Here is a 22729-nt window from a genome sequence, read left to right on the forward strand (position 1 = left end):
ACCGGGACAGATGGGCCTTATAAACCGGGACAAATGGCCCTTTTTCTACTAGGGCTTTGCTCCTTTTGTTGGCAGGATCATTAACATCTTCTTCCTCCGCGTCCTGGTCGTCCACGCGATGCATGGCTAGCAACACCCTCTTCTCTTACATGTTGAGAGTACGAAGCTCTTCTATATAGAGCCAAATCGGAACAACATTATCTACGTAGTGTTGTACTAGTAGTTAGCAACCACAGTCAGCCATGACGTGTCCCCTCGTCCTCATCCTCCTCATGTCCCTAGTTCCTCCATTGCCCATGGCGCCGGAGGTCGCCAGCACTACCATGTTGTGGAGACCAGGCACTTGGAGCCCAAATCCTTCTGCTCTGGCCTCAAGGGTACGTAGCGTACATGCAGCCATTGATGCAAATCGATCAACGTCCATGCATGGGCTAACCCATGCTTGTTTGATTTTTCTTTGCAGGCAGTCTCTCTACATCGGCCGAGGGCACGTGGGTGCCGCTGCACCGTCCGTTCGGCCCCTGCTCGCCGTGCGCCATCGCCGTCCCTGCTGGAGATGCTCCGCTGAGACCAGGTCCGTACCGACTACTACGTCCGGAGGATGGCCAGCCGCGGGGAGGAGGACGTGCTCAACCCAGCCAAGCTGCACGTGCTGATGAGTGATGACTCAGGTGGACTTCGGTACCAGTTCCACCTTCGGCATCGGCTCCGGCTTCGGTAGCTCGGCGTGGATCGACGCCGACGGCGACCCCACGATCGTGTCCCAGCAGAGAGCAGACCATGGCCATCGACACGACCGTGGATGTGCTATGGATCCAGTGCGTCCCCTGCCCCAGCCGGCCAGCCCCCAGTGCTACCCGCAGCGGATCCCCTTGTTCGACCCCAGCACATCGAGCACCGCCGCGGCTCCCCCGCCTGCCGCTCCCTCGGCTCCTACGGCAACGGCTGCTCCAACACGTCCGCGAACGCCTGCCGGTACCAGATCGAGTACAGCGACGACCGGGCGACCGCCGGGACATACATGACCGATACGCTGACCATCAGCGGCAGCACCACCGTCCACAACATCCGGTTCGGGTGCAGCCACGCCGTGCGCCGCAAGTTCAGTGACCTGACCGCCGGGACCATGTCCCTCGGCGGCCGCGCCCAGTCGCTCCTCGCCCAGACGGCCCGCTCTCTGGGGAACGCCTTCTCCTACTGCGTACCGCAGGCCAGCGCCTCCGGCTTCCTCTAGATCGGCGGGCCGGCGACCACAAACTCCACCACCTTGTTCGCCACCACGCCGCTGGTCAGGAGCGCCATCAGCCCGAGCCGGTACCTGGTGCGGCTCCAGAGCATCGTCATGGCGGGGTGCCGGCTTGGACGGTTGTATCTTGTTACCGTCTACCTTTGATTTTGTTATCTTGCTAGCGAATTAGGGCATGTACAATGATGCTATCTTAGAAGTGCCATATAGGATAAATGATGAGGTGGGGAAGAGAGAACTCGTAAGAAAAGACTTGTCTTCTTTTATTTAAAAAAACAAAAGAGATGATCTCTTAGCATAATATGTCTCACCATGTTGTTAGGAATTACTAGTTATTGAAGATAAGGCTAAGAGATGACCCATTGTAAATCTTTTTTTTGTCATCTATAAATTACATGCAAAACTTAAAATAAGACTATCTTATCAACCATTGTATATGTCCTTAAAGAGCCATGCATCGCGTGCTTGGCCGTTGTATCTCGTTCTCGTATCGTTGTACAAGTAGGCCAGCTACCAGGATGAGTTCGTGGGATGGCACGACCTCCAGTGATAATCATGGCGGCATGGTAGTTGTAGGGGTTGATCAGGAGCGAGTAGCTGTGGCCTGTGGGATGTCAGTGTGGCTTTATGTGTTGTAACCCAAACGGGTCGCTAGGAGATCGAGAAACTCAGAGAAAATGCTGCAAGCTTTGCACAGCGCCAAACTATATATGTCTTTGTGCACTCCGGTGCAGCTTGTGGCGTATGAATATGTGAACATGTGAATCTCTGGCTTGATGAAAATTACCTGGGTTGTGGTATGTGAGGATTTTTTTCCTTAGATGGAAATATTTCCACTGGATTCTAGATCAAATGATTACTACAAACCTGTTGAATTTAGTTGTTGTGTGCTAATTTAATAATGAGTTTTGCTACAGTAGTTATGGCAACAATGTTACAGATGACAATTACGGATTGAGCTTTTGGGAAACAATCACAGAACAACATTTACATGTGTTTGTATACTATAGTAAGGTACACATAGGGGCTTAGATAACAGACGTATGACTTAGATGTAGATTTAATGTTTGGAGTCATATATGCATGACGTAGATGTAGATTGTTGTAGTCAATCTGACTGGAAATTAAACAATAGCTACAAAATTTAACGACTGCATGGTATAGTACTACATGAAACTCGCCTGAAACATATCTAGCACATTTGTCTTTATGTATCTCATATTACACTCTTTAATAACTCGTATTGCATCTTCAAAGACACATGAAAATTATGAACATTTTATCATTGCCTTGAACAAAAAATATCATAAAGTAAAAGTGAATGGCGATTCTTGTCGAAGAAAATAAAACTTGATGAAAATTGAAGTATGGAAGATACTAGAACTTATGGAAGTGCATGTGATGTGAGGTTTGTGTATATTATGGAGTGTAAATAATAAAGTGTAAAATCAAAGTTAATTCATTTACAAAATTGTTTTTATATATAAGTAAAGAACAAAAGAGTCTAGAAAAATGGGGAAGTGTTAGTGTTTTAAGATTTGAGCATATTATACATTCTAAATCATAAAATAATCAAAGAAAGATGATTTTAGAAGCAAAAAGGTTTGGATAATTATATTGTGAATATTCTAGAACAAAGTAGAAGTGCTTTTGTTTTGAGTCTTTTTTTTTTTGCATTTGGAAAAACGCAGTAGAGTGGAAGATGATATCCAATGGCCAGGTCTATCATGTGACTTAGAGCGCCCGCGTCTGCCACACCCAGCGTATGCATCACATGCTTTTTTCTTCTGATTTTGAAACTTGTTTTTTTCGTTTTTATGAAATCTTCTAAGAAATATAACAGGAATATTAAAATTTTGCCATAAATCCAAAAGGTGTTTTCAAAAGTTATACTTATTAAAAAAAATATTAAATATTGTGCATTTCATTTTTTTTCTAGCTCTGTAAAAAAATCCGTGAAAAAAACACAAACTTCGTAACATTCAAAAAATGTTGGCAACATCTAAAGAAATTCACTTATACATGATACTTAAAAATATTCTGAAAATGTAAAAAATGTTCGTGAAATTCAAAGATTTTTTCAAGCCATAACATATAAAAAAGGTTCAGGACATCTAACAATATTATTCTAACACTTAGAAAACCTTTTAGTTTTTCTAAATGTTCATGATATTTTTTTAAATGATGAACATGTGCTTAAAAATGTTCACATGTGTTTTAGAAAATGTTCAGTGTACATTTTACAAATGTCGACATGTATTCAGATAAATGTTACCTTTTTTTAAATAATGTTTAATCTGTACACGAAAATTGTTTAACGTGTATTAAAAAAACTGCACATGTATTTTGAAAAATGAAAAAGAAAATAAATAATTAACTTGAAAAAAATGAAAAGCAAAAGTAAAACCAATGAAAACTGGTAGAGAAAAACACAGAAAAGAAAATAGAAAAAAAACAGCATAATACCGTCCCAAAACCAGGCCAATAGTTCCATTAACTTTTTTTTTAGAAAATCGATAGTTCCATTAACTTATTCCAAAGCTTCCCCCTACCACTTAATGCGAGGTGTCGATATCTCGCATTAAGCGAGACGAGAGGGAACTCTCGCGTCGAGTGCTACAGTGTCGGGACGGCCCGTTACCGTTACGAGTGCACTGTCTTACAAAGACGAGAATCAATAGTTCCATTAACTTGTTCCCAAAACCGCCCCTGCCACTTAATGCATGGCGTCTATATCTTGCATTAAGCGAGACGAGAGGGAACTCTCCGTCGAGCGCACAGTGTAGGGCCGCCCTGTTACGTGTGCGCTGTCTTAAAGAAGACGAAAATCGATAGTTCCATTAACTTGTTCCCAAAACCATTCCCGACCACTTAGTGTGCTGCGTCTATATCTTGCATTAAGCGAGACGAGATGGAACTCTCGCGTTGAGTGCTACAGTGTTGGGCGAGCCCATTACACACGCGCTGTCTTAAAATAGACAGAAGAAAATGGGGGAACCTAGGAACTGATCACTAATTTCCAGGGTGTTGCGCATCGTTGCTAGCCACTCAGAAACACTCGAGTTCGTGTTAAACTAGTTGGGTGCGCCCTACTTAGGCATAAAGAGCTGGTTTTTTGCTTTTTTCCGCTTTTGCTTTTCTTTCTCCATTTCCTTATGTGTTTTCTGATTTTTCATCCTTTTCCGCCTTTTCAGCTGTTTTTCATCTTTCTTCTCTATTTTTATCCTTTTTTCATTTGTTTCTTTGATATCCAATGCCTTTTTCATTTTTTTTGTTTCTTTTCTTTTTTTCTTCTAAAGTTTTTGTTTAGTTTTAATTTTTTTTACTCTTTCTACATTTGTTTCTTCAGTTTTATTTTCAGTTTTTTTGATTAATTTCCTTTTCGCTTTTCAATTTTTTGGGTGTCCTGGTTTATTTTCTTTCTATTATACATTTTTTTGTATATATCAACAACATTTTTCTAATAGTCCTTTAACATTTTTTATATGAGTTTAATATATTTTAAATAGATGGTAAAAACATTTCTATCTACATTTTTAATGTTTTTCAAAAGATTGATCAAAATTTTTGAAATACAAATATTAACATTTTTTTCAGATGCTTGACTAATATTTTCTAAATGCAATATATCATTTTTTGAACAAATGGTGAACTTTTTTTATAAACATTTAAAGTTTTCTAAATTCTAAACTTTTTCAATAACTTGTTCAATTTGTTTTTCTAGTGCTTGCAAATTTTTTATGTGCATTATCAAAATGTTTAATTATTTTTTAATACATGGTCAACATTTTTTCTATTCAAATTTAACATTTTTCAAATGCTTGATGAACAATTTTATATACATGATAAAAAATTCATCATTTCTATAATGCATGGTCAACATTCTTTCTATACACAATTAACATTTCTGAATGCTTGACTGACATTTCAAAATCCTTGTTCAACATTTTTTTCAAATGGTTGATTAACTTTTCATATACATGATTAAAAAAATTCATCATTTTTAAATGGATGGTCAACATTTTTGGTACACACTTAACATTTTGAAATGCTAGATTAGCATTCTTAAAGTATTTCTCAACATTTTTTATTCATGATTAACATTTTTTGAATAAATGATCAATTTTTAAGAATTTTTTGTGCACGTGATAAACATCCTGTATACACATTTAACATATTTTAATGGTTGGCCAATATTTTTCAAATGTTTTCTATCGAGTGTTTTTTCTAATATATATATATATACATATATATATATATAATATATTAAAGTATAAACAAAAGTAAACAAATAAAGCAAAAAAAGAAAACTGAAAAAGGTGGCTGGTGCTTCCCGCACCGTTGGGTGATTATAAAGATGCTCTACAGATGTCTCCAAAGGTGTTTGTTGGGTTGGCATAGATCGAGATTAGGATTTGTCACTCCGTGTATCGGAGAGGTATCTCTGGGCCCTCTTTGTAATGCACATCACTATAATCCTTGCAAGCAATGTGACTAATGAGTTAGTCACGGGATGATGCATTACGGAACGAGTAAAGAGACTTGCCGGTAACGAGATTGAACTAGGTATGATGATACCGAGGATCGAATCTCGGGCAAGTAACATACCGATGACAAAGGGAACAACGTATGTTGTTATGCGGTTTCACCGATAAAGATCTTCGTAGAATATGTAGGAGCCAATATGAGCATCCAGGTTCCGCTATTGGTTATTGACCGGAGATGTGTCTCGGTCATGTCTACATAGTTCTCGAACCCGTAGGGTCCGCACGCTTAACGTTCGATGACGATTTGTATTATGAGTTACGTAATTTGATGACCGAAGTTTGTTCGGAGTCCCGGATGAGATCACAGACATGATGAGGAGTCTCGAAATGGTCGAGAGGTAAAGATTCATATATAGGACGATGGTATTTGGACACCGGAAGTGTTCTGGGTGATACCGGGTCACCGGAAGGGGTACCGGGCAACACCCGACAAAGATATGGGCTTAATGGGCCAAGTAAGGGAACACACCAGCCCACAAGGGGCTGGTGCACCCCCTATAGGGCCAGCCATGTGAGGAGAAAGGGAAAGGAGAGGAGGAAAACGAAAGTATGAAGTAGGACTCCTACTTCCTTCCCCTCCCCCCTCCTTCCTTTCCCCCTTGTCCAAATATGGTAGGGGGGCGAATTGGACTAGGGGCCCAAGTAGGATTCCTCCTACTTGGGCACGCCCTAGGCTGCCTCCCTCCCTCTCCCTCCTTTATATACATCGGGAGGGCACCCCTAGAACACACATCAATTGTTCCTAGCCGTGTGCGGTGCCCCCTCCACAGTTAACACCTCGGTCATATCGTCGTAGTGCTTAAGCGAAGCCCTGCGCCGGTAACTTCGTCATCACCGTCGCCACGCCGTCGTGCTGACGGAACTCTCCCTTGTCCTCAACTGGATCAAGAGCTCGAGGGACGTCATCGTGCTGAACGTGTGCTGAACAGGGAGGTGCCGTACGTTCGGTAGTTGGATCGGTTGGATCGTGAAGACGTTCGACTACATCAACCGCGTTACTAAACGCTTCCGCTTTCGGTCTACGAGGGTACGTGGACACACTCTCCCCGCTCGTTGCTATGCATCTCCTAGATGGATCTTGCGTGATCGTAGTTAAATTTTTTGAAATACTGCGTTCCCCAACAGTGGCATCAGAGCCAGGTCTATGCGTAGATATTATTTGCACGAGTAGAACACAATGAGTTGTGGGCGATAATAGTCATACTGCTTACCAGCAATGTCTTTCTTTGATTCGGCGGTATTGTTGGATGAAGCGGCCCGGACCGACATTACATGACCGTGTTCATGAGACTGGTTCTACCGACGTGCTTCGCACACAGGTGGCTAGCCGGTGTCTGTTTCTCCAACTTTAGTTGAATCGAGTTTGACTATGCCTGGTCCTTGTTGAAGGTTAAAACAACACACTTGACGAAAAATCGTTGTGGTTTTGATGCGTAGGTAAGAACGGTTCTTGCTAGAAGCCCGTAGCAGCCACGTAAAACTTGCAACAACAAAGTAGAGGACGTCTAACTTGTTTTTGCAGGGCTTGTTGTGATGTGATATGGTCAAGACGTGATGATATACAAATTATTGTATGAGATGATCATGTTTTGTAACAGTTATCGGCAACTGGCAGGAGCCATATGGTTGTTACTTTATTGTATGAAATGCAATCGCCATGTAATTGCTTTACTTTATCACTAAGCGGTAGCGATAGTCGTAGAAGCAATAGTTGGCGAGACGACAATGATGCTACGATGGAGGTCAAGGTGTCAAGCCGGTGACGATTGTGATCATGACGGTGCTTTGGAGATGGAGATCAAAAGGCACAAGATGACCCCTCACTAAATTTCAAGGTACGGTGACGATGGTCATATCATTTATTTTGATTGCATGTGATGTTTATCCTTTATGCATCTTATTTTGCTTAGTACGGCGGTAGCATTATAAGATGACCCCTCACTAAATTTCAAGGTACAAGTGTTCTCCCTGAGTATGCACCGTTGCTACAGTTCGTCGTGCCGAGACACCACGTGATGATCGGGTGTGATAAGCTCTACGTTCACATACAACGGGTGCAAGCCAGTTTTGCACATGCAGAATACTCTGGTTAAACTTGACGAGCCTAGCATATGCAGATATGGCTTCGGAACACTAAGACCGAATGGTCGAACGTGAATCATATAGTAGATATGATCAACATAGTGATGTTCACCATTGAAAGCTACTCCATCTCACGTGATGATCGGACATGGTTTAGTTGATATGGATCACGTGATCATTTAGATGACTAGAGGGATGTCTATCTAAGTGGCAGTTCTTAAGTAATATGATTATTTAAACTTTAATTTATCATGAACTTAGTCCTGATAGTATTTGCATATCTATGTTGTAGATCAATTGCTCGCATATAGTGTCCCCGTTTTATTTATGATATGTTCCTAGAGAAAACTAAGTTGAAAGTTTATAGTAGCAATGATGCGGACTAGGTCCGTGATCTGAGGATTATCCTCATTGCTGCACAGAAGAATTATGTCCTTGATGCACTGCTACGTGACATAACTATTGCAGGAGCAAATGCAGACGTTATGAACGTTTGACGAGCTCGGTATGATGACTACTTGATAGTTTAGTGCACCATGCTTTACGTCTTAGAACCAGGACTTGAAAAATGTTTTGAAACGCCATGGAGCATATGAGATGCTCCAAGAGTTGAAATTGGTATTTCAGACTCATGCCCGAGACGAGAGGTATGAGACCTCTGACAAGTATTTTTGCCTACAAGATGGAGGAGAATAGCTCGACCATTGAGCATGTGCTCAGAATGTCTGAGTACTACAATCTCTTGATAGTGATTGACAGAGTTCTCTAGTCACTATCACCAAGTTACTGGAACTTCGTGTTGAACTATAATATGCAAGGGATGACGAAAACAATTCCCCGAGCTCTTCGCGATGCTGGAATCGGCAAAGGTAGAAATCAAGAAAAGCATCAAGTGTTGATGGTTGACAAGACCACTAGTTCAAGTAAAAGGGAAAGGGAAAGAAAGGGAACTTCAAGAAGAATGACAAGCAAGTTGCCACTCCCATGAAGAATCCCAAAGCTAGACCCAAGCCTGAAACTGAGTGCTTATACTGCAAAGGAAATGGTTACTAGAAGCGGAACTGCCCCAAATACTTGGTGGATAAGATGGATGGCAAAGTGAACAAAAGTATATATGATGTACATGTTACTGATGTGTACTTTACTAGTATTCATAGTAGCCCCTGGGTATTTGATACTGGTTCAGTTGCTATGATTAGTAACTTGAAACAGGAGTTATAAAATGAACAGAGACTAGTTGAGGGCAAGGTGACGATGTGTGTTGGAAGTGATTCCAAGGTTGATAAGATCACCATCGCACACTCCCTTTACCTTCGGGATTAGTGTTGAACCTAAAATTAATGTTATTTGGTGTTTGCGTTGAGCATAATATGATTGTATCATGTTCCAATATGGTTATTCATTTAAGTCAAAGAATAATTGTTATTCTGTTTACATGAATAAAACCTTCTGTGGTCATACACCCAAGGTGAATGGTTTATTGAATCTCGATTGTAGTGATACACATATTCATAATATTGAAGCCAAAAAGATGCAAGGTTAATAATGATAGTGCAACTTATTTGTGGCACTACCGTTTAGGTCATATTGGTGTAAAGCGCATGAAGAAACTCCATGCTGGTGGGCTTTTGAAATCACTTGATGCTTGCGAACCATGCCTCATGGGCAAGATGACTAAGACTCCGTTCTCCGGAACAATGGAGCGAGACACTGACTTATTGGAAATATTACATACCGACGTATGCGGTCCGATGAGTGTTGGGGCTCGCGGGGGGTATCATTATTTTCTGACCTTCACAGATGATTTGAGAAGATATGGGTATATCTACTTAATGAAACACAAGTCTGAAACATTTGAAAAGTTCAAAGAATTTCAGAGTGAAGTTGAGAATCATCCTAACAAGAAAATAAAGTTTCCACGATCTGATCGCGGAGGCGAATATTTGAGTTACGAGTTTGGCCTTCATTTGAAACAATGCGGAATAGTTTCTCAACTCACACCACCTGGAACACCACAGCGTAATGGTGTGTCCGAACGTCATAACCATACTTTATTAGATATGGTGCGATCTATGATGTCTCTAACTGATTTACCACTATCGTTTTGGGGTTATGCATTAGAGACCGTTGCATTCACGTTAAATAGGGCACCGTCTAAAAATCCATTGAGACGACACCGTATGAACTGTGGTTTAGCAAGAAACCTAAGCTGTCATTTCTTAAAGTTTGGGGTTGCGATGCTTATATGAAAAATTTCAGCCTAATAAGCTCAAACCCAAATTGAAGAAGTGCGTCTTCATAAGATACCCAAAAGAAACTGTTGGGTACACCTTCTATCATAGATCCGAAGGCAAGATCTTTATTGCTAAGAGTGGATCCTTTCTAGAGAAGGAGTTTCTCTTGAAAGAAGTGAGTTGGAGGAAAGTAGAACTTGATGAGGTAATTGTACCTTCTCTCGAATTGGAAAGTAGCTCATCACGAAAATCAGTTCTAGTGATGCCTACACCAATTAGTGAGGAAGTTAATGATGATGATCATGAAAACTTCAGATCAAGTTACTGCCGAAGCCCATACGTCAACCAGAGTACGATCCGCAACAGTGTGGTACGGTAATCCTATTCTAGAAGTCATGTTGCTAGACCATGATGAACCTACGAACTATGAGGAAGCGATGATGAGCCCAGATTCCGACAGATGGCTTAAGGCCATGAGATCTGAGATAGAATCCATGTATGTGAACAAAGTGTGGACTTTGGTGGACTTGCCCGATGATCGGCAAGTCATTGAGAATAAATGGATCTTCGAGAGGAAGACGGACGCTAATAGTAGTGTTACAATCTACAAAGCTCGACTTGTCGAAAAGCGTTTCTGACAAATTCAAGATGTTGACTACGATGAGATTTTCTCACTCGTATCGATGCTTAGAGTCTGTCCGAATCATGTTAGCAATTGCCACATTTTACGAAATCTGACGGATGGATATCAAAACTGCATTCCTTAATGGATTTATTAAAGATGAGTTGTATATGATACAACCAGAAGGTTTTGTCAATCCTAAAGGTGCTAACAAAATGTGCAAGCTCTAGCGATCCATCTATGGACTGGTGCAAGCATCTCGGAGTTGGAATATATGCTTTTATAAGTTGATCAAAGCATATAGTTTTATAGAGACTTGCGGTGAAGCCTGTATTTACAGGAAAGTGAGTGGGAGCACTACAGCCTTTCTGATAAGTATATGTGAATGACGTATTGTTGATCGGAAATAATGTAGAATTTTCTGGAAAGCATAAAGGAGTGTTTGGAAGGAGTTATTTCAAACAAAGACCTTGGTGAAGCTGCTTACATATTGGGCATAAAGATCTATAGAGATAGATCAAGACGCTTGATAAGATTTTTTAATGAGTACATACCTTGACAAAGTAGTTCAAAATGGAACAGTCAAAGAAGGAGTGCTTGCCTGTATTGCAAGGTGTAAAGTTGAGTAAGACTCAAAACACGACCACGATAGAAAATAGAAAAAGAGAATGAAAGTCATTCCCTATGCCTCAGCCATAGGTTCTATAAAGTATGCTATGTTGTGTACCAAACCTATTGTGTACCTTGCCATGAGTTTGGCAAGGGGGTACGATATTGATCCAGGAGTGGATCACTTGACAGCGGTCAAAATTATCATTAGAAGACTAAGGAGATATTTCTAGGTTATGGAGGTGATAAAGAGTTTGTCGTAAAGAGTTACGCCGATGCTAGCTTTTACACCAATCTGGATGACTCTGAGTCTCAATCTGGATACATATTGACAGTGGAAGCAATTAGCTAGAGTAGCCCCATGCGGAGCATTGTAGACATAGAAAATTTGCAAAATACATACGGCTCTGAATGTGACAGACCCATTGACTAAGCTTCTCTCACAAGAAAAACATGATCACACCTTAAAACCCTTTGGGTATTAGTCACATGGCGATGTGAACTAATCACATGGTGATGTGAACTATTGGTGTTAAATCACATGGCGATGTGAACTAGATTATTGACTCTAGTGCAAGTGGGAGACTGAAGGAAATATGCCCTAGAGGCAATAAGAAAATTGTTATTTATATTTCATTATATCATGATAAATGTTTATTATTAATGCTAGAATTGTATTAACCGGAAACTTAGTACATGTGTGAATACATAGACAAAACAGAGTGTCGCTAGTATGCCTCTACTTGACTAGCTCATAAATCAACGATGGTTATGTTTCCTGACCATTGATACGCCCATTTTGCATCATGATTTATATCGATCTTTATTGAATTATGGGCTGTTATCACACATTATGTCACAATACTTATGCCTATTCTCTCTTATTTTAAAAGGTTTATATAACGAGGGAGAATGCCGGCAGCTGGAATTCTGGGCTGGAAACGGAGCAAATATTAGAGACCTATTCTGCACAACTCCAACAGTCCTGAAACTCCACGAAAGTTGTTTTTGGAAATAATAAAAAATACTGAGCGGAAGAAATACTAGAGGGGGCCCACACCCTGGCCACGAGGGTGGGGGCGTGCCCTACCCCCCTGGGCGCGCCCTCCTGCCTCGTGGGCCCCCTGTTGGCCCTCCGGTGCCCATCTTCTTCTATGTGAAGTCTTTCGTCCGAGAAAAAATCAGAAGCAAGCTTTCGGGACGAGACTCCGCCGCCACGAGGCGGAACCAATCTAGGGCTCTGGCGGAGCTGTTCTGCCGGGGACACTTCCCTCCGGGAGGGGGAAATCATTGCCATCGTCATCACCAACGCTCCTCTCATTGGGAGAGGGCCAATCTCCATCAACATCTTCACCAGCACCATCTCCTCTCAAACCCTAGTTCATCTCTTGTATCCAATTCTTGTCTCTAAGTCTGGGATTGGTACCTGTAGGTTGCTAGTAGTGTTGATTACTCCTTGTAGTTGATGCTAGTTGGTTTATTTGGTGGAAGATCATATGTTCAGATCCTTTATGCATATTAATACTCCTCTGATTATGAACATGAATATGCTTTGTGAGTAGTTACGTTTGTTCCTGAGGACATGGGAGAAGTCTTGCTATTAGTAGTCATGTGAATTTGGTATTTGTTTGATATTTTGATGAGATGTATGTTGTCTCTCCTCTAGTGGTGTTATGTGAACGTCGACTACATGACACTTCACCATTATTTGGGCCTAGAGGAAGGCATTGGGAAGTAATAAGTAGATGATGGGTTGCTAGAGTGACAGAAGCTTAAACCCTAGTTTATGCATTGCTTCGTAAGGGACTGATTTGGATCCATATGTTTCATGCTATGGTTAGGTTTACCTTAATACTTCTTTTGTAGTTGCGGATGCTTGCAATAGGAGTTAATCATAAGTGGGATGCTTGTACAAGTAAGGACAGCACCCAATCACCGGTCCACCCACATATCAAATTATCAAAGTACCGAACGCGAATCATATGAACGTGATGAAAACTAGCTTGACGATAATTCCCACGTGTCCTCGGGAGCGATTTTCTCTATATAAGAGTTTGTCCAGGCTTGTCCTTTGCTACAAAAAGGATTGGGCCACCTTGCTGCACTTTATTTACTTTTGTTACTTGTTGCTCGTTACAAATTATCTTATCACAAAACTATCTGTTACCTATAATTTCAGTGCTTGCAGAGAATACCTTGCTGAAAACCGCTTATCATTTCCTTCTGCTCCTTGTTGGGTTCGACAATCTTACTTATCGAAAGGACTACGATAGATCCCCTATACTGGTGGGTCATCATGACTCTTTTCTGGCGCCGTTGCCAGGGAGTGAAGCTCCTTTGGTAGGTGGAATTTGGTAAGGAAAAATTTATACAGTGTGCTGAAATTTACTGTCACTTGTTACTATGGAAAGTAATCCTCTGAGGGGCTTGTTCGGGGTATCTTCACCCCGACCAATAGAGAAAAGAGTTGCTCCTCAACCTACTGAACCTACTGAAAATGAAAATGTCTACTTTGAAATTCCTTCGGGTATGGTAGAAAAACTGCTAGCTAATCCTTTTGCAGGAGATGGAACATTACATCCTGATGAGCACCTAATCTATGTGGATGAGGTTTGTGGATTATTTAAGCTTGCAGGTATGCCCGATGATGTTATCAAGAAGAAGGTCTTCCCTTTATCTTTGAAGGGAGATTCATTGACATGGTATAGGCTATGTGATGATATGGGATCATGGAACTACAAATGATTGAAATTGGAATTTCATCAGAAGTTTTATCCTATGCATCTTGTTCATCGTGATCGCAATTATATATATATATATAATTTTTGGCCTCGCGAAGGAGAAAGCATCGCTCAAGCTTGGGGGAGGCTTAAATCAATGTTATATTCATGCCCAATCATGAGCTCTCAAGAGAAATGATTATTCAAAAAATTTATGCTCGGCTTTCTGATAACAATCGCACCATGCTCGATACTTCTTGTGCTAGCTCTTTTATGATGAAGACTATTGAATTCAAATGGGATTTATTTTAAAGAATTAAACGCAACTCTGAAGATTGGGATCTCGAGGAAGGTAAGGAGTCAGGTATGACACCTAAGTTTGATTGTGTTAAATCTTTTATGGATACCGATGTTTTCCGTAAATTTAGCACTAAATATGGACTTGACTCTGAGATAGTAGCTTCTTTCTGTGAATCTTTTGCTACTCATGTTGATCTCCCTAAGGAGAAGTGGTTTAAATATCATCCTCCCATAGAAGTAAAAGTAGCTACACCTATTAAAATTGAAGAAAAGACTATCACTTATAATGATCCTATTGTTCCTACTGCGTATGTTGAGAAATCACCTTTCCCTGTTAGAATAAAGGATCATGCTAAAGCTTCAACTTTGGTTCGTAAAAGCAATGTTAGAACTTATACACCTCCTGAGCAAGTTAAAGTTGAACCTAATATTGCTATTGTTAAAGATCTCTTGGCTGATAATATTGTAGGGCATGTTATTTATTTCTGTGATGAAACTGCTAGAATTGCTAAACCTTGTGCTAAAGATAAACATAGACCTATGGTAGGCATGCCTGTTATTTCTGTTAAAATAGGAGATCATTGTTATCATGGCTTATGTGACATGGGTGCTAGTGCTAGTGCAATACCTATTTACTTATATAATGAAATTATGCATGATATTGCACCTGCTGAGTTAGAAGATATTGATGTCACAATTAAACTTGCCAATAGAGATACTATTTCACCAATTGGGATTGTTAGAGATGTTGAAGTCTTGTGTGGGAAAACTAAATATCCTGCTGATTTTCTTGTTCTTGGTTCCCCACAAGATAGCTTTTGTCCCATTATATTTGGTAGACCTTTCTTGAACATTGTTAATGCTAAGATAGACTGCAAAAAGGATGTTGTTACTATTGGTCTAGGTGATATATCTCATGAGTTTAATTTCTCTAAATTTCGTAGAAGACACCGTGAAGAGGAATTGCCTAGTAAAGATGAAATTATTGGTCCTGCTTCTATTGCCGTACCTCCTAATGATCCTTTAGAACAATATTTGCTAGACCATGAAAATGATATGTTTAAGAATGAAAGAAGGGAAATAGATGAAGTGTTCTTTAAACAGGGTCCTATTCTGAAACACAACTTGCCTGTTGAAATCTTAGGGGATCCTCCTCCACCCAAGGGTGATCCCGTGTTTGAGCTTAAACCATTGCCTGATACTCTTAAATATGCTTACCTTGATGAAAAGAAGATATATCCTGTTATTATTAGTGCTAACCTTTCAGAGAAGGAGGAAGAAAAATTATTGAAAACTATGAAGAAGCATCGTGCTGCTATTGGATATACTCTTGATGATCTTAAGGACATTAGTCCCACTCTATGTCAACACAAAATAAATTTGGAGAAAGATGCCAAACCAGTTATTGATCATCAACGACGCCTAAATCCTAAGATGAAAGAAGTGGTAAGAAAGGAAATACTAAAGCTCCTTGAGGCAGGTATAATCTATCCCGTTGCTGATAGTCAGTGGGTAAGTCCTGTCCATTGCGTCCCTAAGAAGGGAGGTATTACTGTCGTTCCTAATGATAAAGATGAATTGATTCCGCAAAGAATTATTACAGGTTATAGGATGGTAATTGATTTCCGCAAATTAAATAAACCTACTAAAAAGGATCATTACCCCTTACCTTTTATTGATGAAATGCTAGAAAGATTATCCAAACATACACACTTTTGCTTTCTAGATGGTTATTCTGGTTTCTCTCAAATACCTGTGTCAGCTCATGATCAAGCTAAGACCACATTTACTTGCCCTTTCGGTACTTTTTCTTATAGACGTATGCCTTTTGGTTTTATGTAATGCACCTGCTACCTTTCAAAGATGCATGATGGCTATATTCTATGACTTTTGTGAAAAGATTTGCGAGGTTTTCATGGACGATTTCTCCGTTTATGGATCCTCTTTTGATGATTGCTTGAGCAACCTTGATCGAGTTTTGCAGAGATGTGAAGAAACTAATCTTGTCTTGAATTGGGAAAAGTGCCACTTTATGGTTAATGAAGGTATTGTCTTGGGGCATAAATTTTTTGAAAGAGGTATTGAAGTTGATAAAGCTAAAGTGGATGCTATTGAAAAGATGCCATGTCCCAAGGACATCAAAGGTATAAGAAGTTTTCTTGGTCACGCCGGATTTTATAGGAGGTTCATTAAGGACTTCTCAAAAATTTCTCGGCCTCTGACTAATTTATTACAAAAAGATATACCATTTGTCTTCGATGATGATTGTGTAGAAGCATTTGAAATACTTAAGAAAGCATTTATCTCTGCACCTATTGTTCAGCCACCTGATTGGAATTTACCTTTCGAAATTATGTGTGATGCTAGTGATTATGCTGTAGGTGCTGTTCTAGGGCAAAGAGTTGATAAGGAATTAAATGTTATTCAATATGCTAGTAAAACTCTAGACAATAATGCCCAGAGAAATTATGCTACTACTGATAAAGAATTCTTAGCAGTTGTATTTGCTTGTGATAAGTTCAGACCTTATATTGTTGATTCTAAAGTAACTATTCACATTGATCACGCTGCTATTAAATATCTTATGGAAAAGAAAGATGCTAAACCTAGACTTATTAGATGGGTTCTCTTGCTACAAGAATTTGATTTGCATATTATTGATAGAAAGGGAGCTAAGAACCCCGTTGCAGACAACTTGTCTAGGTTAGAAAACGTTCTTGATGACCCACTACCTATTGATGAAAGCTTTCCTGATGAACAACTAAATGTCATAAACGCTTCTCGTACTGCTGCATGGTATGCGGATTATGCTAATTACATTGTTGCTAAATTTATACCACCTAGTTTCACATACCAGCAAAAGAAAAGGTTTTTCTATGATTCGAGACATTACTTTTGGGATGACCCACATCTTTATCAAGAAGGAGTAGATGGTGTTATTAGACGTTGTGTACCTTAGCATGAACAGGAACAGATCCTTCGCAAGTGTCACTCCGAGGCTTATGGAGGACACCACGCTGGAGATAGAACTGCACATAAGGTATTGCAATCCGGTTTTTATTGGCCTACTCTCTTCAAGGATGCTCCTAAGTTTGTCTTATCTTGTGATGAATGTCAAAGAATTGGTAACATCAGTAGACGTCAAGAAATGCCTATGAATTATTCACTTGTTATTGAACCAGTTGATGTTTGGGGCTTTGATTATATGGGACCGTTCCCTGCCTCTAATGGATATACACATATTTTAGTTGTTGTTGATTACGTTACTAAGTGGGTAGAAGCTATTCCAACTAGTAGTGCTGATCATAACACTTCTATTAAAATGCTTAAAGAAGTTATTTTTCCGAGGTTCGGAGTCCCTAGATATTTAATGACTGATGGTGGTTCACATTTTATTCATGGTGCTTTTCGTAAAATGCTTGCTAAGTATGATGTTAATCATAGAATTGCATCTCCTTATCACCCACAGTCTAGTGGTCAAGTAGAATTGAGTAATAGAGAACTCAAATTAATTTTGCAAAAGACTGTTAATAGATCTAGAAAGAATTGGTCCAAGAAACTTGATGATGCATTATGGGCCTATAGAACTGCATATAAAAACCCTATGGGTATGTCTCCGTATAAAATGGTTTATGGAAAAGCATGTCACTTGCCTCTCAAACTAGAACATAAGGCTTATTGGGCTATTAAAGAGCTCAACTATGATTTCAAACTTGCCAGTGAGAAGAGGTTATTTGACATTAGCTCACTTGATGAATGGAGAACCCAAGCCTATGAAAACGCCAAATTGTTTAAAGAAAAAGTTAAAAGATGGCATGACAAAAGAATACAAAAGCGTGAGTTTAATGTAGGTGATTATGTATTATTATACAACTCTCGTTTAAGATTTTTTGCAGGAAAACTTCTCTCTAAATGGGAAGGTCCTTACGTTATCGAGGAGGTCTATCGTTCCGGTGCCATAAAAATCAACAACTTCGAAGGCACAAATCCGAAGGTGGTGAATGGTCAAAGAATCAAACATTATATCTCAGGTAATCCTATAAATGTTGAAACCAATGTTATTGAAACCGTAACCCCAGAGGAATACATAAGGGACACTTTCCGGAACGTTTCAGACTCCGAAAAGGAATAGGTATGTGGTACGGTAAGTAAACCGACTCCAAAACAGTTCTAATGGCAATTTTTCTCCGTTTTGGAATATTTAGAAAAATAGAAAAATAAGAAGCAGTCCGGGAAGGACACGAGGGATCCACGAGGGTGGAGGGCGCGCCCTACCCCCCTGGGCGCCCCCCTGCCTCGTGGGCACCTCGTGCGCTCTCCGGACTCCGTTTTCTTGCACGATACGTATTTTGGTCGGTAAAAATTCATTATATAATCTCCAGAAGGTTCTGGCTCCTCTATCATGCAATTATCCTTTGTTTTCGTTTCGAGCTGTTTTTCTGACAGATCTAGATCATCATGACGTCTCCAAGCGCCCCCAAGGACAAGTTCTTCGAGAAGGTCATCAACCCTTACCTCGCGGAGGTTCTGCGACACCCTCAAACCATTGAGATGCGTGATGGGTTGCTGCACATCCGCGATGTTGAGGGACCGGAAGCGTGGAGATGAGGCTCGAAGCAATGGAGCAACAAGTTTTCAAGTGCCAGGGGATGGTGGAACGTGGACTCAACTCCAACCACATGATGATCGCGGAGTTCACCAACAACCACAAGCTGGATGCCAAGAACATTGGGGAGACCATCTTCAAGCTTCACGAGAAGATCGAGCACCTCCAAGCCCAAATCTATGACCTGCAAAACCAAAACTGTGAGTATGAATATAGATTCAAGAGGATGAGTTTGGCTGCAGATTTGAGGATCCCGGAGACTCAATCATCCTTCTATGATGGCGAGCCTATGCCTTGGAAGATGGACGACAAGCCCACATCATCAACAACTCCACCACCTTCCTCACCAAAGAAGGAGCTATAATCATATGGGTATGGGCACTCCCCTTGGCAACTGCCAAGCTTGGGGGAGGTGCCCCGGTATCGTATCACCATCACATCTCTATCTTTACCATTTTTCTTAGTTCGATCCTTTTAGTAGTATCTTGATAAAGTAGAATAAAGTTTATGGTATAATCTAGTTTTGAGTTTTGCTTTATGATCCCTCTATGTAATCGAGTCCGTGAGCTATATAATAAAGATTAGTGTTGAGTCAAGGGCTTGATTACTTTGCCATGATCTTGAATGAATAAAAGAAAAAGAAAGAATAAAAAGAAATAAAAAGAGATCATGTTGATCTTATGGAGAGTAATGACTTCACATAGAAAGAGTATGATGATTAAAAGTTGTTGAGAGTTGACAAACATAGTTTTGGTCATCGTTGCAATTAATAGGAAGTAATAAAGAAAGAGAGGTTTCATATATAAACATACTATCTTGGACATCTTTTATGATTGTGAGCACTCATTAAAATATGACATGCTAAAGAGTTGATGTTGGACAAGGAAGACAACGTAATGGGTTATGTTTTCTTATATCTGAAATAAATTATATTGTCATGGATCATCCAACATGTTGAGCTTGCCTTTCCCCCTCATGCTAGCCAAATTCTTTGCACCAAGTAGAGATACTACTTGTGCTTCCAAAAACCCTTAAACCCAGTTTTGCCATGAGAGTCCACCATATCTACCTATGGATGGAGTAAGATCCTTCAAGTAAGTTGTCATCGGTGCAAGCAATAAAAATTGCTCTCTAAATATGTATGATTGATTAGTGTGGAGGAAATAAGCTTTATACGATCTTGTGATGTGGAAGAAATAAAAGCGACGGACTGCATAATAAAGGTCCACATCACAAGTGGCAATATAAAGTGACGTTCTTTCGCATTAAGATTTTGTGCATCCAACCCTGAAAGCACATGGCAACCTCTGCTTCCCTCTGCGAAGGGCCTATCTTTTATTATTATCTTCTACCTTATGCAAGAGTCATGGTGATCTTCACCTTTCCTTTTTACATTTTATCCTTTGGCAAGCACAGGATGTTGGAAAGATCCTGATACATATATCTAATTGGATGTAAGTTAGCATGAACTATTATTGTTGACATTACCTTGAGGTAAAAGGTTGGGAGGCGAAACTATAAGCCCCTATCTTTCTCTGTGTCCGATTAAAATTCTGTAACCTCAAGTATTGCGTGAGTGTTAGCAATTGTGAAAAACTAAATGATAGTTGAGTATGTGGACTTGCTGAAAAGCTTTGACATAGACTCTTTCTGATGTTATGATAAATTGCAACTGCTTCAATGACTGAGATTATAGTTTATTAGTTCTCAATAAAGTTTCTGATTCATACTTTGCATTGTGAATAGATTATTACTAGAGCATAAGAAATCATATGACAATATCCATATATGTTGCTGTTATAAGGTTAACCATGATGCCCTCATGTCCGTATTTTATTTTATCGACACCTCTACCTCTAAACATGTGGACATATATATCGTTATCGGCTTCCGCTTGAGGACAAACGAGGTCTAAGCTTGGGGGAGTTGATACGTCCATTTTGCATCATGCTTTTATATCGATATTTATTGCATTATGGGCTGTTATCACACATTATGTCACAATACTGATGCCTATTCTCTCTTATTTTACAAGGTTTACATAAGGAGGGAGAATGCCGGCAGCTGGAATTCTGGGCTGGAAAAGGAGCAAATATTAGATACCTATTCTGCACAACTCCAAAAGTCCTGAAACTCCACGAAAGTTGTTTTTGGAAATAATAAAAAATACTGAGTGGAAGAAATACCAGAGGGGGCCCACACCCTGGCCACGAGGGTGGGGGCGCGCCCCCTGCCTCGTGGGCCCCCTACTGGCCCTCCGTTGCCCATCTTCTGCTATATGAAGTCTTTCGTCCGAGAAAAAAATCAGAAGCAAGCTTCCGGGACGAGACTCCGCCGCCACGAGGCGGAACCAATCTAGGGCTCTGGCGGAGCTGTTCTGCGGGGGACACTTCCCTCCGGGAGGCGGAAATCATCGCCATAGTCATCACCAACGCTCCTCTCATTGGGAGAGGGCCAATCTCCATCAACATCTTCACCAGCACCATCTCCTCTCAAAACCTAGTTCATCTCTTGTATCCAATTCTTGTCTCTAAGTCTGGGATTGGTACCTGTAGGTTGCTAGTAGTGTTGATTACTCCTTGTAGTTGATGCTAGTTGGTATATTTGGTGGAAGATCATATGTTCAGATCCTTTATGCATATTAACACTCCTCTGATTATGAACATGAATATGCTTTGTGAGTAGTTACGTTTGTTCCTGAGGACATGGGAGAAGTCTTGCTATTAGTAGTCATGTGAATTTGGTATTCGTTTGATATTTTGATGAGATGTATGTTGTCTCTCCTCTAGTGGTGTTATGTGAACGTCGACTAAATGACACTTCACCATTATTTGGGCCTAGAGGAAGGCATTGGGAAGTAATAAGTAGATGATGGGTTGCTAGAGTGAACCCTAGTTTATGCGTTGCTTCGTAAGGGGCTGATTTGGATCCATATGTTTCATGCTATGGTTAGGTTTACCTTAATACTTCTTTTGTAGTTGCGGATGCTTGCAATAGAGTTAATCATAAGTGGGATTCTTGTCCAAGTAAGGACAGCACCCAAGCACTGGTCCACCCACATATCAAATTATCGAAGTACCGAACGCGAATCATATGAACATGATGAAAACTAGCTTGACGATAATTCCCATGTGTCCTCGAGAGCGCTTTTCTCTATATAAGAGTTTTTCCAGGCTTGTCCTTTGCTACAAAAAGGATTGGGCCACCTTGTTGCACTTTATTTACTTTTGTTACTTGTTGCTCGTTACAAATTATCTTATCACAAAACTATCTGTTACCTATAATTTCAGTGCTTGCAGAGAATACCTTGCTGAAAACCCCTTATCATTTCCTTCCGCTCCTCGTTGGGTTCGACACTCTTACTTATCGAAAGGACTACGATAGATCTCCTATGCTTGTGGGTCATCAACCATACACATGTGTTGTCATTTGATGAACGGGATCACATCATTAGAGAATGATGTGATGGACAAGACCCATCCGTTAGCTTAGCGTAATGATCGTTTAGTTTTGTTGCTATTGCTTTCATCATGACTTATACTTCCTCTGACTGAGATTATGCAACTCCCGAATACCGGAGGAACACCTTGTGTGCTATCAAACATCACAACGTAACTGGATGATTATAAAGATGCTCTACATATGTCTCCAAAGATGTTTGTTGGGTTGGCATAGATCGAGATTAGGATTTTTCACTCCGTGTATCGGAGAGGTATCTCTGGGCCTTCACGGTATTGCACATCACTATAAGCCTTGCAAGCAA

At 40.3% G+C, this 22729-nt stretch overlaps 1 pseudogene; it reads left to right on the forward strand.

Annotated features, from left to right (window-relative positions):
- Positions 1-242: 242 nt before the first annotated feature.
- Positions 243-1393, forward strand: LOC123170734 (aspartyl protease family protein At5g10770-like; annotated as a pseudogene).
- Positions 1394-22729: the final 21336 nt, after the last annotated feature.

This window comes from Triticum aestivum, chromosome 7D (assembly GCF_018294505.1).
Source record: "Triticum aestivum cultivar Chinese Spring chromosome 7D, IWGSC CS RefSeq v2.1, whole genome shotgun sequence".
NCBI lineage: Eukaryota > Viridiplantae > Streptophyta > Magnoliopsida > Poales > Poaceae > Triticum > Triticum aestivum.